Here is a 14,885-nt window from a genome sequence, read left to right as displayed (position 1 = left end):
TGACCAAGAAGGTTCAATGGCCATGGACAGCGCCCTACACATTAAAGCAAGATTTTGATAAAAACCAACCAGCTAGATTTTTTCAGTTTTACCTTTTCGAAAGAGTTGCAGCCTCCTTGATGTTCTGTGGAACTTCCTGAGTAATCGATCATTCCATTCTCCCTGAAATCTTCTGGTAAGATCACCCTCAAATGCCAGTTGGATTAGTTGAGCTTTCCTTGGGTGTAGCATGCTTCCTCTGTGTTGACTGAACATGTTTGTCAAAGTGGAAAATTAGTTCTCGCATGTACCTGTGGATGGCCCAAAAGTGTTTCAGTGCAGTAAGCACGGTCGGCATAGCGAAGTCAGGCCCAGAGAATCATTGCAGGACATTTCACCATTGACAGCATCCCAACGTGCTGAAGAACAGTATTTTATATTCAGTCTCTCCTCCTCTGTCCTTACTGTATTGCTGGAGATTTGTCGTTACATAAGGTCATAATTTGTTTGGAGCTGGTGCATCAAATCCTTTGGTACTATCAATGTTATTCTTCCAGTTAGAATACCCAGCTTGAGTGAAGGCCTTGTCTGTGTTAGCATTGGACCCAACACAGAACTTTCCACAAGGGAAACAAAATGCCACATCGGCAGTAACCGAGTATTTCAGCCAGTCCTTCCTCTGAACCAGTTGCTATTAAATGAAGGTTTTTGGACAGAAAACCTGCAGCTAGGGTAGAATTCTAGGCTAACCTGGGCTGGCCCCTCTGTTCCAAGATCATCAGGAACAGTCGGAGGTGGAGGCGGCAGTGGAGCCATTATCCTGGGGCAGCTTATGGAAGGTTGGGTAGGCTCTGCACACAGAGACAACTGGAGCGTGCCAGCATCATCGCTGCTGGGCTTGACAGCGGCTTCGGTGGGTTGATGGTGCTGCTAATCGCTGTCCTCCTTTTTTTGGGTACTTTGACAAAGCCAATTTCTGATATCCATTGTGGCAGATTAGCTGGTTCGAGCTAGCTTAATAGGATAAGGCTAATAACACTAACGCTTTTTACAGCTAGCTAAGAAGCTAACTAAACTCGGTAGTGGTGGGGTGTGAGGCAGAGTTGAGTGAAGCAGCTTCAACTGTAAACTTGACCCCGCCCTTATAAATCAAAATAAAATATTAGAGGCGGAGGTGTATCACATTATTTACTTAACCAACCTTAGAGATGAGAAGTGTTTTTCCCACTTTTTATGGAAACCCAAAGGAGTCATACCTAACCGCTCAATGGCTTTCCATAGCCCCCCTACACACACCGAAGCGAGACCTGTCAAATGTGTGCCAACCTGTTAATCATTTGAACTTTTTTGTTAGTTTTATATAGGGACATAAAGTAAAACTAAAACTGAGGGGGCTCGAGTTTGAACTGAGGGAGCTAAGAGCCTTTTAGCCCCCTCAAGGAGTCGGGTCCATAATCACTTGTTCAGTAATGCAAACTTTGCAGATTATAACATTTATGTGATATAACAGCATACTAATCAGCAACCAATTGATTAAAAAAGATATACAACTGTCCTGAATAGCCTACCTGAACCTGCATGACATTGGTATGCATCTCGTGATTTTAACCAATTATGAGTAGGCATTGCCTCCTAATTGTCTACTATTTAGTTGATGATGTCACTGGAAATGCTTATCTTCCCCAATCTTAGAAACTGGCCATTTTCACATATGCTGATGTTGGGGTGGTGCTTGAGATTATGAAGTTGACATTTTTTCCCCCCCAAAGTATATCTGGAGGATGGATTTCCAAAAGTTGGAGGGGCTTTGGGGACAAGGCTTCAGACTTTAACTGGGCTTGTAATACCCACATTAACGTTTCATTTAATGGAAGAGATCATTTAGGTTAAGAAAATTACTCTGACAAGTTGGAAGGTGTTGGGGCTCTGATTAGAAGCAGTGCATGCAGGCATGCTAAGTATGAGAGGTGGTTTGTGTATACAGTTGTGTGTCAGAGCTGGATAAGGGTAACCCTCACACTGCAATTGTCCATAAGAATTGACCATGTTGAATTGTAGTTGCATCAGACCGTAACAGACACGTACGTCAGCCTTACATTTGACCAATGTCATAGTAGAGTAAACCCAATTTGGAAGCTTGTGAAAAATACTAATCAAATCATACAGGCATGAATATCTTGAGTATTTATGTAATTACACTATTTAACATTTTCCTTCCTACTTTTCACTCTGCTGACTTGGTTCAAAAGCTGAGGGATGTATTTCCTAAACCATTCACAGAAAGCAAATACAAGTATTGTTTGTTCTGAACAAATTACCCAATAATGCTGTTCCTAATCCCCCAGTCAATAAGGATTTTTACCATAGCTAATGCCACAAACAAATAATCCATCATCCGAACTGTGATCCATTGCATAGATGATATTGTTTGATGCGGGCATTATATGTCACACCTGAAAGTTATGCACTTAAGGTCACTAATTAGTAAAGAACTCCCCTAACCTGGTTGTCTAGGTCTTAATTGAAAGGAAAAATACTAAAACCTGCAGAAACTAGGCCTTCCATGGAATGAGTTTGACACCCCTGGCCTAGAAAGTGCCAACCCTTCCTGCCTCCTTCTCTCTTCATCACTTCTACTTCCTGTACCACTAAGGACAGTTTGAAATCACCTGACATCACCTGGCATTACTCATTCATAGACAATGATTAATGTCATGATGGTATTTATGTGGAGAGGGTGCTGGTGGTAGTGGTGATGGTGGTATTTATGTGGAGAGGGTGCTGGTGGTAGTGGTGATGATGGTATTTATGTGGAGAGGTTGCTGGTGGTAATGGTGATGATGGTATTTATGTGGAGTGGGTGCTGGTGGGTAGTGGTGATGATGGTATTTATGTGGAGAAGGGTGCTGGTGGTAATGGTGATGATGGTATTTATGTGGGAGGGTGCTGGTGGTAGTGGTGATGGTGGTATTTATGTGGAGAGGGTGCTGGTGGGTAGTGGTGATGGTGGTATTTTATGTGGAGAGGTGCTGGTGGTAGTGGTGATGGTGTATTTATGTGGAGAGGGTGCTGCGGGTAGTGGTGATGAGTGTATTTATGTGGAGAGGGTGCTGGTGGTAGTGGTGATGGGGTATTTATGTGGAGAGGGTGCTGGTGTAGTGGTATGATGCGTATTTAGTGGAGAGGGTGCTGGTTGGTAGTGGTGAATGGTGGTATTTATGTGGAGAGGGTGCTGGTGGTAGTGGTGATGATGGTATTTATGTGGAGAGGGTGCTGGTGGTATGGTGATGGTGGTGATTTATGTGGAGAGGGGTGCTGGTGTAAGTGGTATGGTGGTATTTATGTGGAGAGGGTGCTGGTGGTAGTGGTGATGGTGGTATTTATGTGGAGAGGGTGCTGGTGTAGTGGTGATGGTGGTATTTATGTGGAAGAGGGTGCTGGTGGTAGTGGTGATGGTGGTATTTATGTGGAGAGGGTGCTGGTGGTAGTGGTGATGGTGGTATTTATGTGGAGAGGTGCTGGTGGTAGTGGTGATGGTGGTATTTATGTGGAGAGGGTGCTGGTGTTAGTGGTGATGGGTGGTTATTATGTGGAGAGGGTGCTGGTGGTAAGTGGTGATGGTGGTATTTATGTGAGAGGGTGCTGGTGGTAGTGGTGATGTGGTATTTATGTGGAGAGGGTGCTGGTGGTAGTGGTGATGGTGGTATTTATGTGGGAGGGTGCTGGTGGTAAGTGGTGATGGTGGTATTTTTAATGTGGAGAGGGTGCTGGTGGTAGTGTGATGGTTTGGGGGGGGGTTAATTTTTTAATGGGTTGGGGAGAGGGTGCTGGTGGTAGTGGTGATGGTGGTATTTATGTGGAGAGGGTGCTGGTGGTAGTGGTGATGGTGGTTGAAACAAGTGACATTCAGAGAAACAGGAAGATCAGAAAACAATGATGTTAGGTACAAAGTTAATGACAGGATTTTACTACACAGCTCAACTTTGAAATCTCATATTTGTTTAAATGTCTGTCTTTAAAGACGTAAACAGTCTGCTGTAGCATGATGGTAGTAGTCACACTGAAAGCACATAATCAGACGAATGTGTTCAAATCAAATCAAATTGTATTGGTCACATGCGCTGAAGACAACAGGTGTCGACTTTACAGTGAAATGCTTACTTACCAGCCCATTCTCAACAATGCAGAGTTAAAAGGTAATTTAGGTAATACAGTATGTACATGTGGGTAGGGGTAAAAGTGACTAGGCAATCACGATATATAATAAACAGAGTAGCAGCAGCTTATGTGAAGTGTGAAAGTGTGTCTGTGTGAATGTGTGTGTGCGTGTGTGTGTGGTGTCAATATGCATGTGTGTGTTTTGTGTGTGTGAGCATATGTAGTGTGTGTGTTGGAGTGTCAGTGTAGTATGCGTGAGTGTGTGGGTACCAAGATTTAACGCTCCTGTACTGCCTGGTATAGAGATCCTGGATGGGGAGGGAGTTCGGCCCCAGTGATGTACTGGGCCGTATGCACTATCCTCTGCCTTGTGGGCGGATGCTGAGTAGTTGCCATACCAAGTGGTGACGCAGCCAGTCAAGATGCTCTCAATGGTGCAGCTGTACATTAGAATGTTTTGAGGATCTGAGGGCCCAAGCCAAATCTTTTTAGCCTCCTGAGGGGGAAGAGGTGTTGTCGTGCCCTCTTCACGACTGTGTTGGTGTGTTTGGACCATGATAGGTCCTTAGTGATGTGGACACAGAGGAACTTGAAGCTCTCTATCCACTCCACTATAGCCCCATCGATGTGAATGGGGGCGTGTTTGGCCCTCCATTTCCTGTAGTTCACGATAATGGGTTGCATAACTGTTCTCAAACTCCTAATTAGTTTGCAGCTTACTGTACTGTCTTAACCTGCAGTGAGCAGACATCAAAGAGTTCCTTGTAGATGAGCGTTAGACAGTTGTTACAAGCGAAGGGTTGGTGGAAATGGTGGGGGGGGCTTTTGTTACACAAGGTGGTGTTCCCTTCCGGAACCCATTCCGCAGAGGTCTTCTCTGTGAATGTACTGCTGAACTCTCGTGTTTGTCTACAACTGCATCCAATTCCAGGACTAAACGATAACACAAGGCATTTGATTTCCACGATTGATTCTCCACTCACCCTTATTTTGGGGTAATTGGTGCTCTGAGTCAAGATAATGCCTTTTATAAATGGACATCAGCCAACCCACTAACTAATCTGTTACAAATGGACTGGTGTGTTTCTATATGTTGTGGGTTTGTGGAGATTTTCCACAAAAATAAAGGTTTCATTGCCTTTCTTATTGTCTTTACATCAAGAAACAGAGAATGTGCATCTCACCATGCACACTTGACACTAAGAGACGTGCAATAAGTAATCACATTAAGAGTCGGCTTTATATAGAAGTGTGTAATACTCTAGGGACACAGCACACTGCAACACTCAAGTGGACTTAGACATGGACTGTGAGAAATGAGGCACAAAAATTATGTGCAAAATTGATTTTGAGGAAGCACGCTTTCTTTTARCACTCTGTCTACCAAAAGGGCACTCCTCTTTAATCTTCAAACCCAGTCTTTATGTTCCACTCATCTCAATCTTCTCTATGTGAGGCCTGTGAAGGCTCACAGTGCTGCCTTGTTGTGGAGTGCTGCCCACCTCGACAGATGCTTCAGTCGCGGGCTGCGGAGTGCATTTCAAGTCACTGATCAAGTGCAACAGTGTTTTTCTCTACTTCACATAATAAACACTCATACGTGCATGTGCACACATACATCTTCACACATACACAAACACACATGGGCGCTCATGTGTTTACACATGCAAATGTACCCATGCATGCATACTGAAGTGCACACGCACACACACACAAACACACACAGATCTGCATTTTCCCTGGCTGTTGTCTTTTGATCTTGCTCTGTTTTTTCTTACCTCTCCCACTCTGTGCAGTCACAAATACTTAAGGTTTGGTGCATAAACAAATTACTTTTTGTTGACTTATTTATTCTGTCCTCTCCCTGTGTATCAAGCTGCTGTAGAGAAGAATGGAAATGGCTTTGATGCTCCGTTGCCTAGTGGAAGCTTTCAGTTTGCTTACTGAATCCCTACACTGAGCCCTCTCATTCTCCTTGGCATGACAGGGGCTATTGACTGCCAATGCAGATGGGATCACAGGGGCCTGGGCTTCCAAAAACTGTTAGAGGAGGCAACTAACTTAGCCATTCCACTTACATACTGAGCGTGATGCAACAGAGGGACCACTCTCCATAACCTAATTCAACAGCTCCAAAACCAAGCATTGCTACTTTGAGGATGTCTTGGAAATCTCACAGAGACGTTAGAGAATGAAATACACTAGCAGTTTAGTTAGTGGATATATGGGGCTCTTGGCCAAACAGGTTGAGTATTTGTCATGTAATTTGTCATGGCATGGAACAAAAGCATGCACTGTAAAAATAAGAAAGAAACACACACACACAAATCTAGTTTTTTCCATAGCCTTTTTTTTTGTTTACTCAAATTTTTTTTGATCCAAGTGTTACCTGAACAAAAAAGCATTAGTTGGCCTAAACTTTTGTCAATTAAAAATGATGTGTTTGCTAATTATTTGGTCATCCTAACTAAAAAAGGCTGCACATCTGGTTACACACATCCACAAACAGTGCTTTTAACATACAATTTACATATTTGACACACAATCCCATTTTGCATGTTCATTTATACAGTAATTATTATTCCCCTGGGATTAGAACTCACATTCACAACCTCTTGGTTCATCACATTCCAATCTTGCTGCTACGCCACCATGTCTGTGTCAATTTTCAGTTCATCTGACTATTCCCTCATTATTGATTTGATTTACTTATTTAAACATTTGTAGGTTTTTCAGTATAGTTGTCTAATGTTGGTACTCTGTTTTTAATGTTACTCCTTAATCACTATGATAAATGGTCTGTGGACTTTTAACAGAGCTGAGATTTACTTTGAATTGGACAGTGTAACCATACAATTGAAATCAGTTAATGACACAGACATGGTGGCGTAGCAAGACAATTGGAATGCTGAGTACCAAGAGGTTATGAGTTTAAAAACCAGGTGAGGACATGTTGAAAATGAATTACTGTATAAATGAACATGCAGAATCATGTGTCAAATATGTAAGTTGAAAACATTGTATGTTAAAAGCACTGTGTGTGTAACTAGTTCCACAGCCATTTTTTAGGTAAGATGCCCAAATAATAATTTCTAGTTGAACATAGGAGACTTTTTGCCTATGTTTTCTCATGTTGTAGCTTGGGTGAACTAAAAATGTTAAGTTCAGGTAACACTTTGACGAAAAAGTTGAGTAAACAAAAAAAAAGGCCGTGGAACCAGTTACATAATACTATTTAGTTGAAACTAGATTTTTTTTGTGTGTGTGATTACCACGGAACTTTGGCAACAGACACCTTGGCGAACAGAGACTTTGGCAAACCTTAAAACCTTAAAACAACCTTAAACTTTGGCAAACCTTAAAACAACAAGAAATACAGTGGACTCCTTAAGTGCCTTAAATGGGGCCTGCTGATATCTGGAGAGCTTGTAAAATTATATATTTGAAGTGGGACTAGTGAACAGTGAACTGTACTCTTAATGATATAACTGGCTAAGAAATGTGTTTCTCTTTCACATAACAGTTATGAGACGGAACATGGAAAATGTCTTCTATCTGTCTCCAACAACAAGATGGAAGAAGAAACTGTTCAGTAAATGTTTCATGAGTTTCATTACTGCATATCTCATAGGGAGCTTGCCACTCTGTAAATCAGCAAAGTCAGCACAATGAATCTTTTAAGTTCAGAGCTAGAAAGTGGAGCAGTGCAGTCAGACCAACTCATCTAACTTATTGTCTCATTGCAACTAAAAGAGCCCAGCTATTACTCAGAGCAAAATCGCAACACCAGTAAAATATTCTTAGCTTATCTATTCTGGTGTGAAATTCCATTTTGAAACTATTACAAGATAGAACAAAGGGAACTACAGATAACGGCTCAAGCATATTGCAAATTGGGCTATGATAAATCACAGAGAATAGTTAGTGAAACACACTCCCATAAAGCGCTTGACTTATAACTCCTATGAAACTTCAGAATGGGCTGGAGCTGAAATTATACTACAACAATCAACAAGATTGTAAGCATACAGTCTTTGGTAGTTTGATGAGGAATACAAATATGGTTGCACTGAATGTGATTTTTCAACAGAAAGGGACCAAATCTCCTGTTATTTTATTGTATGCAGTTACTATTGACATGGAGAAAGGATTCCCTATGCTGAATACGGTAAGTGTCCCTGGTAGACCAACACAGTAACCATATGAATAGTAAATGGGCTGCAATGCGGCACAAACCTTCACAATCACACTACCTAACATTTTCACCTGCTACCTTAGTGTCTTATGGAGATGTCCCTTACACGGCCATGTGCCACCCTACAAACATATCGAATCGAGAGATCTGACCCCAATATGTCCCCCCGAGTCCCCAACCTGCCACCACTCATCATGCTTTCCATTAGTATATGACAGCAGGCCCTTCCTAGACGACCCTATAGAAGAGCAGGTTACCAGTAATTATTCAACAGAAAGGTTATGAGTGGAACAGTCCTGTCACCCCCCTTCGTTTAATGGTCTTAGTGAATCAGAGCCCCCAAGGACTTCCTGTCACAGAAGATATTAGTCACTCCAGTAGCTCCAACCTCCCCAGAGGACTCAGACACACCACTAGTACTGCTATGGGACCACTGGATTGGCTTCTATTCTATTAGTCTTACTCTGACTTACCAGGCCCGGTATGATAACAAGTCTTGTCTTTATATCTTGGCTGGTACATATGACTAATGCTTCTATTAGGCTGGTTCAGCCGTGTGCTAATATGATGCTCTTTATCGTGACCCATTTCTGCAAATATATTCCAGATAAGAGTAAGATAAAAGCCATCGCTGGGGGTTTTCTAAATCATTGCAGGATTCAATTTACATTTTTTGTTTCATTTTAGTGTCAGCCTCATATCTCTTTTTCCCTTTCATGCTGTCAGATGTTCATATCTCATATCATCAGGAGAATTGGTAGCAATTAAGAGGGTGTAGGCAGAGTGCATAATGTTTTAGAAATGGGATGTAAAATGAATGTGAGGTCAGTCACCCCGCACAAAACCGACTTGTGTTTCAAATGGATTGACAGCTGGAATAGTCCAGGCAAAACAGTTAAAGATCTTGGTCAAACGGTTCAAGGCTCAGATGTCAAAGTTCATTGGGAGGAAAGAAAATGCTTCAGGGCTTTTTCTACTCATTTATTTTTCTCAAAACTTGAAGCAGAATATAAACTCAACATATTTKAGTTTCTTATCTATTCTATTTCCTGAAGTCAGATGCTTGTATTTCCATTCCTGCCACCTGTATCCAGAATAATCACTAGATTATATACTGTATTATTGCATTGTTCTGTGTCTGAATACATTACACATTGGTAAAGTACTGCTGGGGTTCATTACAATGATGCTTCATAGGCAGCCAATCTTTACTCAGAAATTTCTGTGATTTGCAAAGGAAGAAAATAAATAATCTCAGACATTTATGTATTTCTATTTATTATTATTTTGAAACATTTCATTTGTGAGCTCTTGAAATTAGCCTTCAATGTCTACAGTTCTATACTTGAGATTTGTTCTATACTTGAGGCTGATGAAGGAATTAAGAAATTAGCACTAGTGTATTACGCATCTTAGGTTAAATTAAGTCCCTCGACCCCTCCCGTCTCAGCTTCCTGTATCTATGCTGCAATGGCCTATGTGAGGGGGGCAAGGGTCAGTCTGTTATATCTGGTGTAATTATCCTGTCTAATCTGGTGTCCTTTGTAAATTGAAGTATGCTCCCTCTAATTCTCTCCCTCACTCTCCCTTTCTCCCTCTCCTCCCGGRGGACTTGAGCCCTAGGACCATGCCTCAGGACTACCTGGCCTGATGACTCCTGGCTGTCCCCAGTTCACCTGGTCGTGCTGCTGCTCCAGTTTCAATTGTTCTGACTGTGGCTCTGGAACCTTGACCTGTTCACCGGACGTGCTACCTGCTGTTTTCGACTCTCCATCTCTCGCTCTCGCTCTCTCTACCGCACCTGCTGTCTTGACCTCTGAATGCTCGGCTATGAAAAGCCAACTGACATTTATTCCTGAGGTACTGACCTATTGCACTCTCAACAACCACTGTGATTATTACTTGACCCTGCTGGTGATCTATGAACGTTTCAACATCTTGAAGAACAAGCTGGCCTAAATGGTCATATACTCTTATAATCTCCACTCGGCACAGCCAGAATTTTTAAAACATTTTTATTGAACCTTTATTTAACAAGGCCAGTCAGTTAAGAATAAATTCTTATTTACAATGCCGGCCTACACCGGCCAAACCCAGACAACGCTGGGCCAAATTTCCACCGTCCTATGGGACTTCCAATCACAGCCAGTTGTGATACAGCCTGGATTTGAACCAGGGTGTCTGTAGTGACGCCTCTAGCACTGAGATGTAAAGCATTAGACCATTGCGCCACTCAGGAGCCCAAGAAGAGGACTGGCCACCCCTCAGAGCCTGGTTCCTCTCTAGGTGCCTTCCTAGGTTCCTGCATTTCTAGGGAGTTTTTCCTAGCCACCATGCTTCTACATCTGCATTGCTTGCTGTTTAGGGTTTTAGGCTGGTTATGACATCTGCTGATGTAAAAAGGGCTTTATAAATACATTTGATTTGATTTGAAACACACACCGAGGATAGAAGAGGTAGGTAGGAAGAGGTGTCTAGAGTGCATTCGGAAAGTATTCAGACCCCTTGATTTTTCCCACATTTTGTTACGTTACAGCCTTATTTTGAAATGTTTTTTTTCCTTCATCAATCTACACACAATACCCCATTATTACAAAGCAAAAACAGGTTTTGAAATTTTTGCAAATGTATAAAAAATACAAAACTGAAATATCACATTTACATAAGTATTCAGACCCTTTACTCAGTACTATGTTGAAGCACCTTTGGCAGCGATTACAGCCTCAAGTCTTCTTGGGTATGACGCTACAAGCTTGGCACTTGGGCCACTCAAGGACATTCAGAGACTTGTCCTGAAGCCATTGCTGCGTTGTCTTGGCTGTGGGCTTAGGGTTGTTGTCCTGTTGGAAGGTGAACCTTCGCCCCAGTCTGAGGTCCTGAGCGCTCTGGAGCAGGTTTTCATCAAGGATCGCTCTGTACTTTGCTCCATTCATCTTTACCTCGTTCCTGACTAGTCTACCAGTCCCTACCACTGAAAAACATTTCCACAGCATGATGCTACCCCCAGGCTTCACCATAGGGATGGTGCCAGGTGTCCTCCAGAAGTGACGTTTGGCATTCAGGCCAAAGAATTCAATATTGGTTTCATCAGAGATGGTTGTTCTTCTGGAAGGTCCTCCCATCTCCACAGAGCAACTCTCGAGCTCTGTCAGTGACCATTGGGTTCTTGGTTACCTACCTGACCAAGGCACTTCTCCCCCGATTGCTCCGTTTGGCCGGGCGGCCAGCTCTAGTAAGAGTATTGGTGGTTCCAAACTTCGTCCATTTAARAATGATGGAGGCAACTGTGTTCTTGGGGACCTTCAAAGCTGGAGACAATTTTTGGTACCCTTCCCCAGATCTGTACCTCGACACAATCCTGTCTCAGAGCTCTACGGACAATTCCTTTGACCTTATGTCTTGGTTTTTGCTCTGACATGCACTGCCAACTGTGGGACCTTATATTGACAGGTGTGGGCCTTTCCAAATCATGTCTAGTCAATTGAATTTACCACAGGTGGACTCCAATCAAGTTATAGAAACATCACAGGGATGATCAATGGAAACAGAATAAACCTGAGCTCAATTACGAGTCTCATAGCAAAGGGTCTGAATACTTATGTATTGTGTGTAGATTGATGAAGAAAAACATTTATTTAATACATTTTAGAATAAGGCTGTAACGTAACAAAATATGGAAAAAGTCAAGTTGTCTGAATACTTTCCGAATACACTGTATATCCCTGTAATAGTTTGTCCCCATAGTTCTTACTGTTTACCCACTGAAGCCAAGTAAGTTACAGTCTTCAATTGCCATTTAACCTGAATGGTATTCAAATGTAATTTTAACTATGTATAGTCATTGCTAGAATACAAAACCCATTTCACATGTAGGCAAGTAGGAATCATGTATGTAGAGCACATGCCATTAGGTGTGACTCAACAGTAAGAATGAAATTATTATGCAACCTTACTATCAATTGTCCCTATAGTTATCCAATATGGCATTTAATTTCACGAAGTATTGCTTTTGTCCCACTTGAGAGATCCAAGCTGGCGCTGTAAAAGTTTTGTGCAGCACCCCCACCAACTGGAAATATAGTAGAATTACACCTATTTCCCTGAGTCAAATAATACTTTAAATTATTTTTCTATACTGAACAAAAATATCAACGTAACATGCAACAGTATCTAATATTTTACTGAGTTACAGTTCATATGAGGAAATCAGTCAATTTAAATGAATACATTTGGCCCCAATCTATAGATTTCACATGACTGGGAATACACATATGCATCTATTGGTCACAGATATCTTTAAAAAATGTGTCCTAACAATGGGCCTCAGGATCTCATCACGGTATTTCTGTGCATTCAAATTGCCATTGATAAAATGCAATTGTGTTCGTTGTCCTTAGCTTATGCYTTTKTMAGCAAACCACTCATCCACACGACGCCATACACATGGTATGCGGTTGTGAGACCGGTTGGATACACTGCCAAATTCTCTAAAATGACGTTGGAGACTTTGGAGGCTTATGGTAGAGAAATGAACATTCAGTTCTCTGGCAACAGCTCTGGTGGACTTTCCTGCACAAATTTGTTTACATCCCTATTAGTGAGCATTTCTCTTTTTCCAAGATAATCTATCCACCTGACTGGTGTGGCATATCAAGAAGCCGATTAAACAGCATGATCATTACACAGGTGCACCTTGTGCTGGGGACAATAAAAGGCCACTCTAAAATGTGCAGTTTTGTCACACAACACAATGCCACAGATGTCTAAATTTTGAGGGACGTGCAATTGSCATGCTGACTGCAGGAATGTCCACCAGAGCTGTTCATTTCTCTAAAATAACGTTGTTTTTGAGAATGTGGTAGTATGTCCAACAGGCCTCACAACCGCAGACCACGTGTAACCACACCAGCCCAGGACCCCTTCATCCGGCTTCTTCACCAACGTGATCATCTGAGACCAGCCACCCGGATAGCTGATGAAACTATGAGTTTGCACAACCAAAGAATTTCTGCACAAACCATCAGAAACCGTTTCAGGGAAGCTCATCTGCATGCTCGTTGTCCTCACCAGGGTCTAGACCTGACTGCAGTTTGGCGTCGTAACCGACTTCAATGGGCAAATGCTCACCTTCGATGGCCACTGGAACGCTGGAGAAGTGTGTTCTTCACGGATGAATTGCGGTTTCAACTGTACCGGGCAGATGGCAGACAGCCTGTGTGGCGTTGTGTTGTAGAGCGGTTTGCTGATGTCAGTGTTGCATAAACTACGGACAATGAACACAATTGCATTTTATCAATGGCAATTTGAATGTACAGAGATATTGTGACGTGTTTCAGCAGGATAATGCACGACCCCGTGTCGCAAAGATCTGTACACAATTCCTGGAAGTTGAAAATGTCCCACTTCTTTCATGGCCTGCATACTCACCAGACATGTCACCCTTTAAGCATGTTTGGGATGCTCTGGATCGACGTGTACGACAGAGTRCTCCAGTTCCCGCCAATATCCAGCAACTTTGCACAGCCATTGAAGAGGAATGGGACAACATTCCAAAGGCCATAACCAACAGCCTGATGAACTCTGTGTGAAGGAGATGTGTTGAGCAGCATGAGACAAATGGTGGTCACACCAGATACTGACAGTTTGTTTTCATCCACGCCCCTAACTTTTTTTTAGATGCATATCTGTATTCCCAGTTATGTGAAATCCATGGATTAGGGCCTAATGAATTTATTTCAATTTCCTTATATGAACTGTAATTCAGTCAAATCTATGAAATTGTTGCATGCTGTGTTTATATTTTTGTTCAGTGTATTTGTATGATGAAAAATACCATTATGTAGTAGCTCTATCCACGGGTGCCATTTGAGTTCTTGCATTGGAATTATAATGAATTCTGCTATTATCACGCAATACCACAATAAACATAAAATATCAAACAATTATTTTGACCAAGAAGTGACAGGTTCAATGCCACGAAATCTCGCTGCGCTCTATCAGCCCCATGGACAGCGCCCTACACACCAAAGCAAGATTTTGATAAAAAACCAACCAGCTAGATTTGGTTTCAATCTTACCTTTTCAAAAGAGTTGCAGCTTCCTGGATGCTATGTGGAACTTCCTGAGTAATCAATCATTCCATTYTCTCCAAAATATTMTTGTAAGATCCCCCTCAAATGCCAGTTGGATTAATTGAGCTTTCCTCAGGTGTAGCATGCTTCTTCTGTGCTGGCTGAACACGTTTATAAAAGTGGAAAATTAGTTTTACGGGCTACTAACCAACTGTGCTATTTCGCATTGTTTGTAACTTATTTTGTACATAATGTTGCTGCTACCATCTCTTACGAATGAAAGGAGCTTCTTGATATCAGAAGAGCGATTACTCACCTCGAACTGGATGAAGATTTTTTCTTTACTGAGTCTGACGCGAAGGATATACTACTTCTCCGAGACCAGGCCCAAACCCCCATCATTCGCGTGAGGAAAAGATGGAAATACAGGGGGCAGAGATCAGGGTGCCTTGTGAGAATTAGTTGGTGAGTGTGTAACCCGC

This window comes from Salvelinus sp. IW2-2015, linkage group LG23, assembly GCF_002910315.2.
Source record: "Salvelinus sp. IW2-2015 linkage group LG23, ASM291031v2, whole genome shotgun sequence".
Lineage (NCBI taxonomy): Eukaryota > Metazoa > Chordata > Actinopteri > Salmoniformes > Salmonidae > Salvelinus > Salvelinus sp. IW2-2015.
The sequence above is the reverse complement of the archived record's forward strand: the minus strand, read 5'-3'. Positions refer to the sequence as shown.